The 15,471-nt window shown below is 39.6% G+C and overlaps 1 protein-coding gene across 4 annotated transcripts in view; it reads left to right on the top strand.

The window, feature by feature from the left end:
* Positions 1–15,471, top strand: part of Rab27b (RAB27B, member RAS oncogene family) — a 138,252-nt gene that overhangs the window by 74,216 nt on the left and 48,565 nt on the right. The window contains exon 1 of one of the 4 annotated variants that reach the window (XM_005323052.4): positions 3,949–4,318. The exons of the other annotated variants lie outside the window; for them this stretch is intronic. The gene's annotated coding sequence lies outside the window, so the exon portion shown is untranslated. Of the gene's footprint in view, positions 1–3,948; positions 4,319–15,471 lie in introns of those variants that run through there. 4 annotated transcript variants of the gene reach the window in all.

Genomic DNA, 15,471 nt, shown 5'->3' with positions numbered 1-15,471 from the left:
CCTCTTCACATAGTTTTATGGCAGTTTATAGTCAACCATTTTGTCAGTCTTCTCATTATTCTGATTATATCCACGTCTGAACGAAGCCGTGTTCTATCATATTTATTTTTCTCTCACAATGTTTTGTTTTTCCTGGAGTTCATAATGTCCTTTGAGAATTTATTTAGCATACATTTTACCAACAGAAAATTATTCCAAATTGCCTCCAAATTATCTTTCAAATTGTGACAGAATAGTCTAATTGCTGTAACCACCCCTGAAATCTTGGAGATTTTATGCAAGTTTATTTCTTGTTCATGCCACAGTTCAACAGGTGGCAGCTGGGATTTCTATGGATACAATTATTAAGAGCCACAATTTTTTTTCCCACTCAGCAGCTTTTACATCCCCTAGGGTCTTAGAGCTCTTCATTGCTTCTCTTCTCTGCATCTCATAAAGAAAGGGAGAAAGCATGGAGGACCTCTGGAGCCATTTTATGGGCGTGGCCTGGAAGTGATGTCCCACACCTCTGCCCACAGTCTGTTCTAGTTTGTTGGATAGAACTCAGCTGCGTGCCTCTCCACCTGCAAGGCACTCAAAAATGAAATCTACTGGAGTGTGCAGGAAAAAGAGAACATGGAATCTGGTGAGTGCTGCCAGTTTCCACCACTAAAAAAAAAAGTCATTGATAAATTTCAAACGCACAGGAATACCAAATAATCATTTTCCATCTTTCTCAAGAGACATTCCCACTGCAAGTCATCCTCCTGCTTCTCTTTAGGACTGATTCACTGCCATTGTTCTGAAAAATTCTCTTTTCTGTCTCCCATGTTGGACTGGCATTTGTTTATTTTCAACTCTTTTTCTTTCTCAATTTATAAGTTTTTGGGCGGGATCTTGGGGAAAGGGACTCTTCCTTAAAAATGGCACACAGGAAGAACACTTTTTGAGTCCTTGCATGTATAAACATCTTATTCACACAGGTGACAGTATGTCTGGGAATATGATTCTGGGCTCAAAATAATTTAATTTTAAAGATGAAGAGGCATTCAAACAAACTTCTGGATCCATTATCGATCTTGAGAAATCCAATGCAATTTCTACTCTGTGTTTCTGGAAGATTTTTAGGTTCTTATTTTGTATTTGGGGATTCTTATTATTGCAGAATGATGTATCTTGGTGGTTTTACTAATTAACTATTTAAGTTGAAATGTATTCACCTGGACTTTCAGTGGAGGTTTTGATCCCTAAAGTTTATAATCTTTACTTCTGAAATTTTAAAAGCATTATTTTTTTTAGTTAATTTCCCATTCCTTTCTGCATAAAAAGAACTCTTTTCTAGAACTTTCTGGTATTACTGTTAGTCAATTTTTCCCTCTCTATTTTTTTTTACATAACCTTTAATTTTAATTTCCTAAATTTGTTACAACTTAATTTTCTATCCCATCTACACATGAGTAAAACTTCCAGTATATTGTCAATTTTTGAAGCTCCAAACTCCTGGAGGCTGAATTGAGCAGATAAAGGAATTAATTATTGTTGGTTGATTGCATGGCAGTGGGGAAGGGAACTGTGGGTCCAAGCATTCTGGAAACAGACATCTAACTGAATCCTTATATTTACCCCATCACTGTGCCATATTTCTGCAGCTGGGTTTTGCCAGGAGAACTGTCTTGCTTCTTGCTGATACCCCTTCTGTGGACACATTGTATGTAATCTGTGCTTGATCAGGTACCAAGCATCCAACTGATTTAAATTCTTCAAAATATTCCCTGCAATTTATTTTAACTGTCATGTCTCTTCTCCCTTTTATTTTTCATTATGGTATAAAAACATTTTTAAATTTTCATTTTGTGTGTGTATTAAATGAATTTGAGGAAAGGACAATTAAATGTGATTAACCGGCCATTTTTCACTAGAAGTCTCCTAAGTATATTTATATATCTGCATACCTCAGAGCTGTTTTATTGAATTAGACAGAAATTACGTCAATTTAATTTGTGCTACGTAAACTCCAGGTTCAGGAAATTTTTATTTCATTATTACCAAGACATGGGATGCATCTCCTTGTTTTTACAAACATTCAAGAGTTTCTGATTCTGCTCTACCTCTAGTCAAAGTAACTTTTGTGAAATGACAAAATTATATTTCTCTCTTGTCCTCTACCACCTTCTCCTGGGCCTCCCTCTTCCCACGGGGAAGGAAATATTCTGCTATTCTCCAGTGATGTCACTATGTAATACTAATGGCTCTCAAAACAAGAAAGACAGTACTATATGTGACAAGTCACTCCACCAGGACTGTGCCTGCAAGAGCCAGCCTTACCAGGCAGGTGACACGCTTATCTGCAGGGAGGGTGAGACGGAGAGCAGATAATAAATGTGTGTGTTAGATTTGCTCATGGCAGGGACTTTTCCAGAAGTACTAAGGAGGCAGCAAAATATAGTGATCACATGAGCCCTACATTCAGAATAAGGAGACCCATATTCTACCTTTACCGACCTTCGTGATTCTGGGCAAGCTATTAGAACTTCCTCAACCTCAGTTTCTTCATTCTTAAAATGGGAAAAATAAACATAACAGAGGCCTTGCCTATTTCTGAGCAATGTTGTAAAAGTCAAATGAGATGATCCATGGGCAAGGCTTTATGAACTCTATTGCATACAAGAAATAACTATTAGGGTTAATGCAACTAGTGAACACATTAACTGAATAAGAATGTGAAATAATATTGTGAACACAGTCATTTTAAATCAATGCATTCACAGAAGAATAAAATCAAGGTTGTATGTTCTCTCTTTTATCTCCATTGGGGTGTATGGATACATACTTGTTCTATATATACATATTATTGATGGAAAGCACAATGGATTTATCGTAACTATAGATTTCTAACATGTATTTTGAAAATATACAAACTAAACTTTCTATAATTTCTCCTAGCAAATTCAAAACAACTTTTATAAATGGTATCATGCCATGGGAGAATGGAGTAGATTAGGTCCTGCTACAGCAATAAGCCTAGACAACATATCTGCAGAACTTCTTGTGTCAAGCACTTTTCACAGTCATCTTACTGATATGAACTGGGTTACTCATTATAGTCTCCATTTGCAAGACAAACGCAGTCCAAAAAATAGAACAGCTTCCATAGGTTTCTAACGGAGTTGAGAACGAGAAGGAACATTTTCTCTGGCTTTCCACTATTTCATTACTGTTTGTATAGGCTTTGGTTTGGGGCTGTTCCTTTGTCCGTTCCACAAGAAATTCAGGGGAACACGCTTCCCAGCTAACAGCAGTAAGTCTCCAAATCATCCAGTCAGAACAGTTAAGCAATTTAAATTTCAACAATTATCTCATTGCTTACTAATAAAAATGCAAGCAATAGGTTTGGAATATTTTTATTTTCTTCTCAGAGGAATAAACCCATCATCATTACAGATATGCAACCTTGTGGTCTTACTTTCACCATGAGTCTGAGAATTAGGGAAGTCAGAGTTATGTCCAAAATGCAGTCCCCAGTAGACCAGCCAGGATCTTTGCTTTGTGGATAAACCTGGAGTGTTCAGAACAGGACCTACCACGTAGTAGGTAGTTGGTAAATATTTGTTCAGTGACCGTGTATGCTCATTATTTTAATAGTAACTTATTGATTTCTGGACTGATTTAAGGAAGCATGGATTAGGTTGGTGAAATCAATGTATTCCTGTGCACACATTCTAACTTTTAAAATGCAATTTCTTTCCAATCCCCTTTTACTTTCCTGAGGCCTTCCTCTGTCCCCCACCGGCATCCCTGGCCCTCTCTGTATTTGTAGACACCCCTGGGAGGAGGAGAGGAGCCCTCCAAGCAAGCGGTTCCCTCAAGGTGCCAGGGGCTCTTTGAATAGCTCAGAGAAAAATAATGAATAAAAATGAGCTCGCCGCTCGGGCTTGGAGGCCACAGTGCGGAGACTTTAACCAGGAGCCAAATGCGTTTCTGATTGCAGCGGTTGAGTCACGGGCGAGATCTGCCTGAGGTGCGCCGGGCACATCCGCGTTGGGACTCGCAGACACGCCTTCTTCTCACACAGACCTTCCCGATCCCGTGGCCTCGGAGGACTCCCAGGGGTGGTGCCACCAGCCCTGCCACTTGCAGTCCTGACTGGCAGGGGCTGGGGACCGCCTGGCTTTGGACCTCTCCGGAGCCACAGGTTGGAGAAAGAAGGAGCCTTTCCTATGCCCGTGGCCCCGTGAAGCAGATCGTGCGTGGTGGCCGGTCGGTCCCGCGGCTGGGGACGGGAAGGAGACGTCGCTGAAATCTGACCCCAGCCTCCTGGGCGCTGAAACTTCGCAGGCTGGTGAGTTGGGGAGGGCGGGCGGCTGGAATGCGTCCCCACCCACTCCGGGTATTCGCCCGGCGGCTGCGGGTGCCCGATCCCGGGGGACGGCGACGCCGAGGGCAGCGCAGGCCCCGAGGCTGAGCCCGGAGCGAGCGCAGCTGCAGACCGAGACCCTGGCGCCGCGCGCCGCCCAAGCCCCGGCCAACTCCGGGTGTTTTGCTCTTTGTTTTGCTCTTTGCCGACCCGACAGCTGGTTAGCACAGAGCACCCAAACCCGGGGTCCAGGCACACGGGTCAAGCCAACTCCCTCCCCTCTGTCTCTAAAAAACAGAATACCCATTAATCAGGATCAGGACGAGGATGGTGTGTTTAGAGCTTCCTTGGGAAGAAGTGACTTAGTGAGGCCAGTCTGGCAGTGAGAGGACAAAGATTTTTTCCCCCCACTTCCTTGGGTGAATCAGCCATAGAGAAATCAAGAATGATTTCTGTGTTTCAATGTCTCGCTGTTACTTTTGAATTCTGATCTACGTGTTGCATGTGCTATGATGTGTGATGTGCGTACATGGGTGCCAGTGAGTGTGTGTGTGTGTGTGTGTGTTCCTTCAGATGGTCACAATAAACTAGCTCCCAAGATTTTCCCACCTGGTACATTTACCTAGTTAAGCCCCCGAAGACTACTGAAGCAGGTGAGTTCTAAGCACAGACTCCCTTCTTTGGAAAAGCTATGTTTTGGGTTATAACTGGTTAGAGCTGTCACACCTGTAATGTGCTTAGCAGCATCTTTGGGAGTCAAGACCAAAAAGTAAGGATATAGGATTTCAGTAGTTTTAAAATGGTCTTCCTTCTAAATAAATAGCATGTAGTTTCAAAGTTGTTTGCAACAAAATTTGAAAGCTATAAATGTTGACATCTACATTTCCCAATATTTATATATATTTACACTTGTTCATAAGATGATATATATAGAACATAAATGGTTTATAGTTATGAGCTTCAAAAAGTAACAGAAGAGGTGGACTTTGCTATGGTGACAAACTCAGGTATGCAAGCTTACTGCATTTTTAATATACTACGAAGTCTACATTATAGTTATAAAATGAAAGTCATATTAAGTTATACGCCATGTGTTTATAATATGTCAAAATACACTGTACTGTTGTGTATATCTAAAAAGCACATTTTTTAAAAAAATACAAAACCAAAAGATGCTCAAGTACTTGAAATTTTTGAAATATTCCCTTAAATGATCTGAATTAGGGATGACTTATTGCATACAATAGTAGAGCAATTATGTGGCTCATTTAGACATAAACAAAATAAACAAAATGAAAGTCAAACTTGTCTTGTGCCACACCCCCCAGAGAGTTTTTTTTTTTCATATTTCCTAGCATAATCCCCTGCCCAGATGAGTTCAGCCACTCTTGAAGGCAAGAGGAGATGCCTGACGGATGACCAAAAAGGGTGATCTTGACTGGTAGTTTAATATCAATGAGGCTTTTCTGCTTAAGAATCAACTGTGGACTCCTGTTCAATGTTAACATCACTGTTTTGAAAGGAAAACAAAACATTTCAGATGAAACCGGATAAGCCTGTTCTTATAGTTGCCAAGAAGTAATAAAGGGGATCTGTCAAATGCAAGCAAACCACAACTCTCCTTTCTCATGGGTCATTTCTGAGCAGTCACATTTGACCTGATGAGAAGGTAACACTAGGAAGGTAATCTCATCTCCTTGGTGTACCACCCTGTACTAGAACTTCCTTCCACTTTCAGACTCGCTGCTCATTAGTTATCTGCTCTTCTAGGAATGTGGACATCGTCCCAAACCCTCAAGTGGTTCATAACAGAAATCAGCTCTTTTCCCATCCTCCTTCTTGGACATTTTGGTTAGGTTTCTGGTCTCTCTGGTCAGTAGAACATGAAATGTAGATCAACTACTCACATAAAGTTTGTGTCATGATTAATTCAGTTTCTTGAGTCGACTCATCAAAGCTGGTTAGCCAACAGTTCAGCTCTGAAGCAAGTAATTGTAATGTTGAGATGCAGGAAAACAATTAAAATAGAAACAGGACAAGAAAGGTGTTTCCAATGGAGATTATGTCACTTTCTTAAAGATGGCTGCTGAAGGGGGATGATTTTTTATTCATTAGTAGGAATATGTGGGGCTCAAGTTTATTCTGTAGCATAACAAGTCTATTTCAAACTCTACATACGGAGTTGAGGCTCTACCCTCATTTATTTCAGGTCCTTCACAATAATTATTCATGCTCTCCAAATATTAACCTTTATTCCCCAGTCCTCTTTAAATGACAGGCTAGATGATCAGTGATGTGAAGAGCACTCTGTTTAACAAATGGTGAAAAGAACTCTTCAATAAGTTCAGTCTTTTTAACCAAACAACTGCTCAATATACTGAGAAAATACTTGATTGTCCTTTTATTCAACACGTATTTATTAATAGTGTCAACAAGCACTATTCTGGATTCCATGTGGACAAAAGTGGACAAAACAGACAACATTCCCTAACCGTATGGAGCTTACCTTTTCCATGGGAGACGAAAAATGAATAAGATGAGCAATTAAATTGATGGCGCATTAGAGAAAGGTGCTAAGGAAAGAGACTAAGGACAGACAGGCACGCATCAACTGTCACTGGCAGAAGGCAAGGAGTGTGGGAATGGAAGATCAGGTGCCCAGGGCAAGCCCCGCTGAACTTGTATTCTAGTACTGATCTGAACAAGGAAGAGAGTGATCCCTGTGGATGGGAGAAGAAGAACATTCCAAACTAAAGGCTAGGAAGCAGGGGTTGCCTGGCACCTTCCAGGGACAGCAAGAAATCTGTGTGTCTGGCTCAGACAAAGGGAGAGGTAAGGTCTGGAGAAGGGAGGGAGGGACAATAACAGGGTCAGGTCATGGAGGCTTTGAAAGTCATAAAAAATATGTTGGCTTTTGATGTTATCCTGGATGAAATGAGGAAACACAAAAACACTGTGCTTTAGGTACAACCTGTCAAACTATTTTTTAAGAAATACTTTATTGAGTATTCTATGAATATTCCCCTAAGCACTGTGGATAAAGTAGATTAATAAAACATACTGGGGTCTCTGCTATCATGAAAATTACATTCCAGGGACATAAATAATTAAACAAATAAACAGTCTACAAGTCTCAGTGTTGTTATGGAAAATATGTGAAAGAGTAAAATAATTCTCCAGGGGTGGAGAGTGACTATTTTTTAGAGTTTTATTTTATTTTTTATTGGCAGACAATAACTGTACATGTCTTTAGGGTACAGTGTGACGTTCAATATGTATGCAGTTGGCCTTCTGTATTGGTGGGTTCTGTACCCCCATAATTAACCAACTGCGAATCAAAATATTTGGAAACAAACTGCATCTGTATTGAACATGGACAGACTTATTTTTTGTTGTCATTATGCTGTGGTTTGGATCAGGAATGTCCCCTAAGGCTCATCTATTGAAGCCTTGCATCCCAATGCAGCAATGTTCAGAGGTGAAGCTTTTAAGAATTGATTGGTTCTGAGGGTTGTGACCTCATCCAAGGATAAAAACTGTTGGAGATAACACCTAGTGGAAAGGAATGGGTCCCTGGGTATGTGCCCTTGAGGGCTATATCTTGTCCTGGACTGTCCTACTCTTTGCGTTTTGACTGCCATGAGGTGAGCAGCTTTGTGCTGCCACACCCCCACATGAGATTCTGCCTCATCACAGGGCCAGGAATAAGAGTCAAGTGACCATAGACTGAAACCTCTGAAACTGTAAACAAAATGAATCTCTCCTCCTCTAAGTTGTTTTCCTCAGGTATTTTGTCATAGTTACAAAATAGCTGACTAACACACATTAGTCCCTAAACACTGTAGTATAACAACTATTGTCATAGCATTCATATTCTATTAGGCATTATAAGTAATCTAGAAATGAGTTCAAGTACACTACAGGGTATGCATAGGTTCTATGCAAATGCTGTGCCCTGTTCTGTAAGGGGCTTGAGTATCTGTGGATTTTGGTATATGCATGAGGTCTAGGAACCAGTTCTTTCCAGCAACTGAGGGACAACAGTATATTGTGTAATGATCAAATCAGGAAATTTAGCATATCCACCTATCACCTCAAACATTATTTCTGTGTGATGAAAGCATTCATATCTAAGGAAATGATCTTTCTACAGAGATCTCTGTGCTTCCTTGAATACAGTGGGTTGTGTGCTGACTCGAGTAGACAGAAGGCTATTTCAGGAGAATGCAGAGGACAAGGGCATAGACTAGAGTGGTTACCGTAGTCCAGAAGAGAAGTATATTTCTTCAGATAATATTTGAGGGAAGAGCTAAGAGGACTTGCTAATGAAGTGGTTAAGGGGTAAGGATGATGGAAAGAAGAGGTCAAAACGGCCCCCAGGATGCGTGCTGAAGATACTAGGTAGATGGGAAAGCCATGTTCTAGGATGGGTAGACGCAGGGAAAAGCTTTGCAAGGGAAATGAAGAATTTGTTTCCAGCCATTTGAGGTATTTTTAGGGATCCAAGTGGAAATATCCAACTGAGCTTTTGCATATATGAATCTGGAGCCCTTAGAGGAAGTCGTAGCTGAATATAGACGTTTCAGAATCCACTGCCTTTGGATGCTGTTTAGAGCCATAGTCTTGGGGATATCACCTAGAGAGAGATTAGAGAGAGGAATCTTGCACAGGCAGAGTTATTTAAAAGCCAGTCAAGTGGGCGGTAAATTACCAGAAGGCAATATCATCAAGAACTCAAGCCAGGAAGTTTTTTTCTAAGAATGGTGAGTGTTGTCAGACATTTCTAGGATAAAGGACAAGGTGAAGACTGGGACATGGTGATTACGTGTGGCTAGGTGGAATCATTAGCAACTCGGATAAGAAGGGGATGGAGTTCTCAAAATAAGACACTGAGAAATGGAAAAGAGAGAGACTGCTGGAAAAACTCACGCGCTTACATGCAGGCTGGAATAAAATCTACTGTTAAAACTGGTTTCTAGGACAGATCAGCATAGGATCGGTACAGGGTGAAATGCTTGCACAGGTGTTCGCTGAGCTCCCAGCATGGCTTAAGGAAGACTGAAACCAGAATGGGTTGAAGTTTGGAAAACATTGCTGAGAACCAAAGATCCTATGAGCATTTGTACAGAGCAACGCAGTGGCTAAGGAGGGGTCACCGATCATCTTGTGAGTACATGCAAGAGAAAGTGAATTTGTTCAGTTACTGTTCTGCTTCCCTCTTTTTTTGTGTGTGTAAAAAAAAAATGTGTTCAAAATTGAAGGATTAGATAACACTAAAGGAAAAATAAAATCCAAGAATGTGAAGGGGTCTTCATGGCTGCAAGTAGCTTCTAAAAATGGGAAATAATAACGGTGGGAGTGGTCAAGAGGACTTGTATGAGGAATTAGCATTTCAGCCGAGAGCTAAAGGATGTCTGGGTGCCAGGCAGGTGAAGAATCAGGAAAAAAAAAAAAAAAACACAACAAGCAACTTACTGTTCAGAATGTAACCTGGCATAGAGCTGGGCACATTCAAGGACTGAGAGAAAAGTGTGGAGAAGACAGTGGAAGGCAGGTGGCAGAGAGGGCCAAGGTGAGGTTGGAGACACCGCTTGGGAAGTCACTGCAAGGATCAGACCAAGGAGGACCAAGAAGGGCAGCCAGCCACCCAAGACTTCTTAGTCACAGGCACGGTGAGATGACTGCTACTGGGAAACGGAATGGCATGACCTTCAAACTCTCCTCCAAAGCTGTCAGCCTACAAATGTCAGAACACAATTTGTATAATATTGGATCACTATTATAGATCAAAAGTGAAGAACTGACAGTGAAAGTTTATTTACAAGAAATAAAAGAGATCAATGTAAATTATGTTAACTGCCATAAAAGCCAGTTGAAAGAGATTTAGTAAAGCAAAAGCAACATTTTTTAGTTGGTAAAACTATGTTCAAGAATATTAAGACCCACCGACATAATTTTGGAAGTGATTTCATAGAAGACAGATATAGGCTTATAAATTTGTGTGATTTACGTCAACTAATTATTGTAGTCTATCATTAATACAGTATTGTCAGTGCTGCAAAATGTATAGCTAAGGCTGTGACAGACGGTCTGCTTAAGATCTTGATTTTCTCCTGCCTAAAATGAAAAGAATTACTGATTATTTTAGCATTCCTACTGTTTAATTCTAAACCTGGGAGACTTGTACTTCTTCAATTTTAGTTTCTTCTTTTCTTCATTCTTTCCATTTATGTATCTACCCACTTAGATAGAGATACAGATGTGTCTATCTATGTGTATAAGTAGATATGTGTGTGCTTGAGTATGTGTGTGCATGTATATGAACACACACACACACACACACACACACATATACAAATAAATTCTGTAAAGGAAGAAAAATTCATTTAAAGGGGTTTAGAAAGAAACTACCAGACTTTAGTTTTTTCTGTCGCACATAACTTATTTCTAATTATAGTAAATTGAGGGTCAACATCTTTTCTTGTTGCTTCCTTAACATTCTCAGAAAAAATAAAACTGCACATTAAATCTGACCCGAGGGATACACCAGAATAAGAATAATTAGAAAAAGTGAAATTTTTTTATGTTGTATTTGTCCTGCCTAACTTAGGAGAGATCATCAGAGCCTGAGAAGTTTATTGAAAGAGTTAACTCAATACTCAGTTCATCTTATTTTCACAAATAACATGAACTGTTAATAAATATTTCTGGGCATGTCAAAAACATTAAAAATCTATAATGAAGTTAGATTTTTCAAAGAGGAGGAGGAAAACTTCTGGGCATCTCAGTGCTTTAAAAAAAAAAATTGAATCCTTTTCCAATACCGGAGTTGCCACGTATTGACTCAGGTACCTGCTTGACCAGCTCCACCTCTGATTTGAGAAGTTTTCCCCAAAATGCAGGAGCGTCACAACTAGTTTGGGAATTTCTTAATTCCTGGAGTGAACTAAAGATCTCTACCACGACTCCCTATGTGGGAACTGTGGAAAATCAGGTCCCTGTGCTGTCCCTCTCCCTCCGTCCGCCTTTGATCTTCAACCTCCTAAAGTTAGTAACACCAGCTGTATTCTCCAATGCTGCCTGTGAAGGTTTGCAGGTAAAACTTCTGTTAGACACAGTAGTGAAAACCACACTGTCACACACACATAGCTTAGGGAAGATCACTGGATGCAGATGCTCTCACGTGTGTAACTGAGGATGAAACAAATGACACATGCTAAACAGACAGGCACCCCATGGGGGGACCTGTTGCTTCTCCATCAGCTGGAAATGGGGTGCTAGCTGATCAACGCCCCCTCGGTAGCACTAAGACGGATGAGCAGCTCTGGGTTGTGTTTGGGATTGTGCTAGGCCACCGTTACCTGCTGCTTATCTCGAAGTTGGCCCACACAGTCTCCCTGCGTCTCCCTTGTTTGATTTTAATTTTCCATTTAGCTGTTAGGATAACCAAGCAAACAAACGTAGAAAATGTAACTCGGTGAGTAGGGCTTCTGATGTCCTTAATTGGAGTACCCTCTCCCTGTCCCCAGTGTTCACAGAATTGATAAGAATTCATTCCATCTGAGGTTATAAAGAGTGTATCTCGATTTTAAAGGGCAAGGTGAACGACGGAGCACGAGGACCTTGTCCAGTACATTTGGTCCTTCCTCCAGTAGAGAGTCACAGCAGCCTGCAGACCTAGTCCCCTCTGCAGACTTGAAAAGCCTTGGTGACATCTGTTTCCTGCATGAGCTCTTGGGAAGGTCTATCTTGTGGTTTTTTTCTGTAAAAATGATTCTATGATAACAACTGAGTAGTTGTGCAGATGAATTTCCTCTGTATTCTAATGTGCTTTCTAGTTCCCAACAGTATTTCTAATCAAGCTCGTGGTGCTGACTCTTTATAGCAGATGCTTTGACTTTTAAAGTAGACCCGGTGCATGAAGCTAGGGACTCAAAAGACAGTTCCTTAATCTTCAGTTCCTGGAAGATGTGAGATTAGAGCGATTTGAGTGAAGGTATAGCCTTTAGGTATAGCATAAGCAGCCTGGAACAGAAGGGTTGATTCTTAAAATCAGATGGGTCGATATTCAGACACACAACGAGCAAGGCTTGGCACCTTGAGAACAGAGAATTAATTGAAAATAGAAAAGGAACATTTGAAATTCATACATGTTGCCCATATATCTAGAGAAAGATGTGTTGTTTGCACCACAATATTATACAATCGGTAGAGACATTTTTTTATCCTATTTTTCAGGAATCATGTTTTTAAAAAGTACACAGGAATTGGAATAAAGGGGTTTAAGAATAGCTCAAAACTGCCTTCGAATCAGGCATTTTACACAGCAAATGTATGTTACAAATGGTTGCTGGATGAAAAAAGATAAACATAACAAATTCAAGAATTATTGACATTCTTCAGGAGCACAAATTCTGACTATTTGTAGAATGGCATAAACTTTAAGGAAAATGTCAAGGTAGTTAAAATTAACAGTGGCATTTATTACAGTAAAAAGACCTGGTTACTATGTTAAACTTGCAGCAGCAATTTAATCTCCAGCAGAAATTTTTCTCTGTGTGAAGTTTTTAACTGAAAAAAATCATTCAGGCTGTACATAGGATCCGCTCTTAAAGAGCTTAGAATCTGGAGAAACATGTGCAGGTAATTTCAGTGTAACCCATCAGACTCAGTTCATCATTTGAATGTAGGATTGTGGTCATAAATAGGAAGATAAATGTAAGAGAATTAAAAGTGTAGAAAGATCAGTTAGGGGTTGGAAAAAAAGGGGGAATGTGAGTGGGCATTGGCCAGATATCAGGATAAAGGAGAAATTTTTATAAAGTCTCATTTGCTGGTTTCATTTTTAATAATAAAATTGATATATGAATAGTGGTTCCCAAAATTGAAATCAGGCATAAAGGAGGGGAAGCAAGTTGGAGGGAGAAGACACACCACGTCGAGGTGGCTGTGGTCCTTCTGTTGGATCTGCAGGAAAATCACTGTAACCGGGGCCTCTTAGGTGAGGTCAGGAAGTTAATCCTGATTGGGACTATTGGTGGCAGGTGATCACTAAAATCTGTGAGACCAAATGACACCTCTTGCAGTGTCCCTGGAGAGAGGGAAGAGGGTAGACATAAGACTAATGGTTTTTTTTTTCTCTGTAAGCATCACTCTGCTTTGACTAATAATGGCATTTACAATTTGGATATGTATATGTATCAGTATCATCATTGTTGCTATTGAATTGGAAGGACACGATTTAGCCTGTAGTTCTTGGATATGAATATGGCATTATTTATCCCTTTTTGTGGTTTGTTCTGTTCACCTGTATTTACCCAGTCCACCCTGTGAAAGGCGAGGCGTATCTCAGCTAATTAGAATATGTGCCAGTACTATAGAATGGGAACCCAACAGGTCCCTAAAGTGATTGAATCTATTGATTCAGGCTCCTTAATATCATGCCCTAGTAACTGATACCCAATCGCTATTAATTTAAGAGTAAATTAACTCTCACTCTTCATTTTACTTAATAGCTTTTTTCTAGCTCTGCTGTGACTAAGTTTATGACAATTTTAACCTCAAGACCTACCTACTAAAGCAAAACAAAACATATCTTGACATGCCAAAAGAATTAAAATAATAATTCTGTAGTAATAATTATATTGTAGGATAAGTAATATGTAAAATATCGTCAAATGATTGATTTGTTAAAAAAAAGTAGAATGACAAACGATTAATCAAGTTCAAGGATGTTGTTCTCTTTCCCTACTTTCCTTTCCTCACCCTCTTCATCTCCCTGTTAATACTCTTTCCAGTTGGCTATTTGAAAAAAAGTTTGGAAAACATTCTGTTTACAGTAACTCTTTGCATAGCCATCTGGCTGCTTCTCACTCTCCATCATAAATATTTGTGAATATTAAATAATTACTCTGAGAACATACTGTGTGTCTGCTTGTCCAATTTATATGCTCTCTGTGTTCCTTGGATTTCAGGTATGCAAAGGTGTCTTTGTTAAGTATGCATCAGTTGAGACATTTAATTCTGAATAACTGTGTTTTTCATGAAATCTCCTTGTAATTTGCCAAGAGCCCAGTTATTTGTTCTTATTATAGACAGAAAAGCAAAATCCTAAAAAAATAAAACAAAACAATACAAAAAACCCTCATTGACTCATGTATGAGTTAGATACACTACCCCTCTCTACAAATAGCCCACTCAAGACTTCTGATTAGAACCCAGTTGATTTTAATCCTTCAATTCTTTTTTTCCCCTCTAGCATTTGGTTGCTTATATTTTTCTCTAAGTTGTTATCCAACTGTGAGTCTTCTCAATTTAACCCAACTGTAAATTCATCAATACTTCTTTGGGAAAGATTGTGTGTGTGTGTGTGTGTGTGTGTGTGTGTGTGTGTGTGTGTTGTTTGAATTTTGAGTACAGATAAGCTGACATGACATTATGGGCTCAAATTTCTTGTTTTGTAAAGTGTGTGGCCCTGTATCAAACTGTAACAATAAATATGACAAAATGGGCACAGGCCATAATTCCTGCAGAAGAAACATCCTCCCACAACTTTGAGAAATGTTCCTGAGCCTCTTTAAAGGGTGACTGTTGGGCATAGTCGTCAAGTATGGAAAGCTGCGTTGATGTTGAGCCTTGATTAAAGACCTGACAATGAGCATTATAATTTTCAGCTTTGAAAACCTAAAGCAAGCATCCATCACATCACGCATGACAGTTTTCAAATCTTCACTGCTGTGGAAGGACATCAAAAGTTTGATAATTTGGGTTGTAAAGGGCACAGTTTTACAAGTTCTATTTGTTCTTACTAGTACTTTCCCTTTGGAGTCATTTTTGCCATAAAACTTGTGAAGATTTCAGGGCTTTTCTACAATATACCTGCAAAGTATGAAAAAGGAAAAAGAAGGTTAAAGAAAATAAATATTCCTCCCCTGCTAGACATAATCTTTCTGAATTCCATTTTATTTAACACAATTCCTAAGAACTGGCTCAAGAAATGATTTAAAGGCAAAACTGAACTAGATGATGTAAATGGTGGGTCTTCTCCAAACCACAAGGTTCCAGGAAAAGGGGGATATAGAAACAGAAGGAAATTTAAAAAAAAATCTATTAAGGGCCCTTTTTCTTGGTTTGATGGT

Source organism: Ictidomys tridecemlineatus, chromosome 13 (genome assembly GCF_052094955.1).
Source record: "Ictidomys tridecemlineatus isolate mIctTri1 chromosome 13, mIctTri1.hap1, whole genome shotgun sequence".
Lineage (NCBI taxonomy): Eukaryota > Metazoa > Chordata > Mammalia > Rodentia > Sciuridae > Ictidomys > Ictidomys tridecemlineatus.
This window is presented reverse-complemented; position numbering and strand designations above follow the sequence as displayed.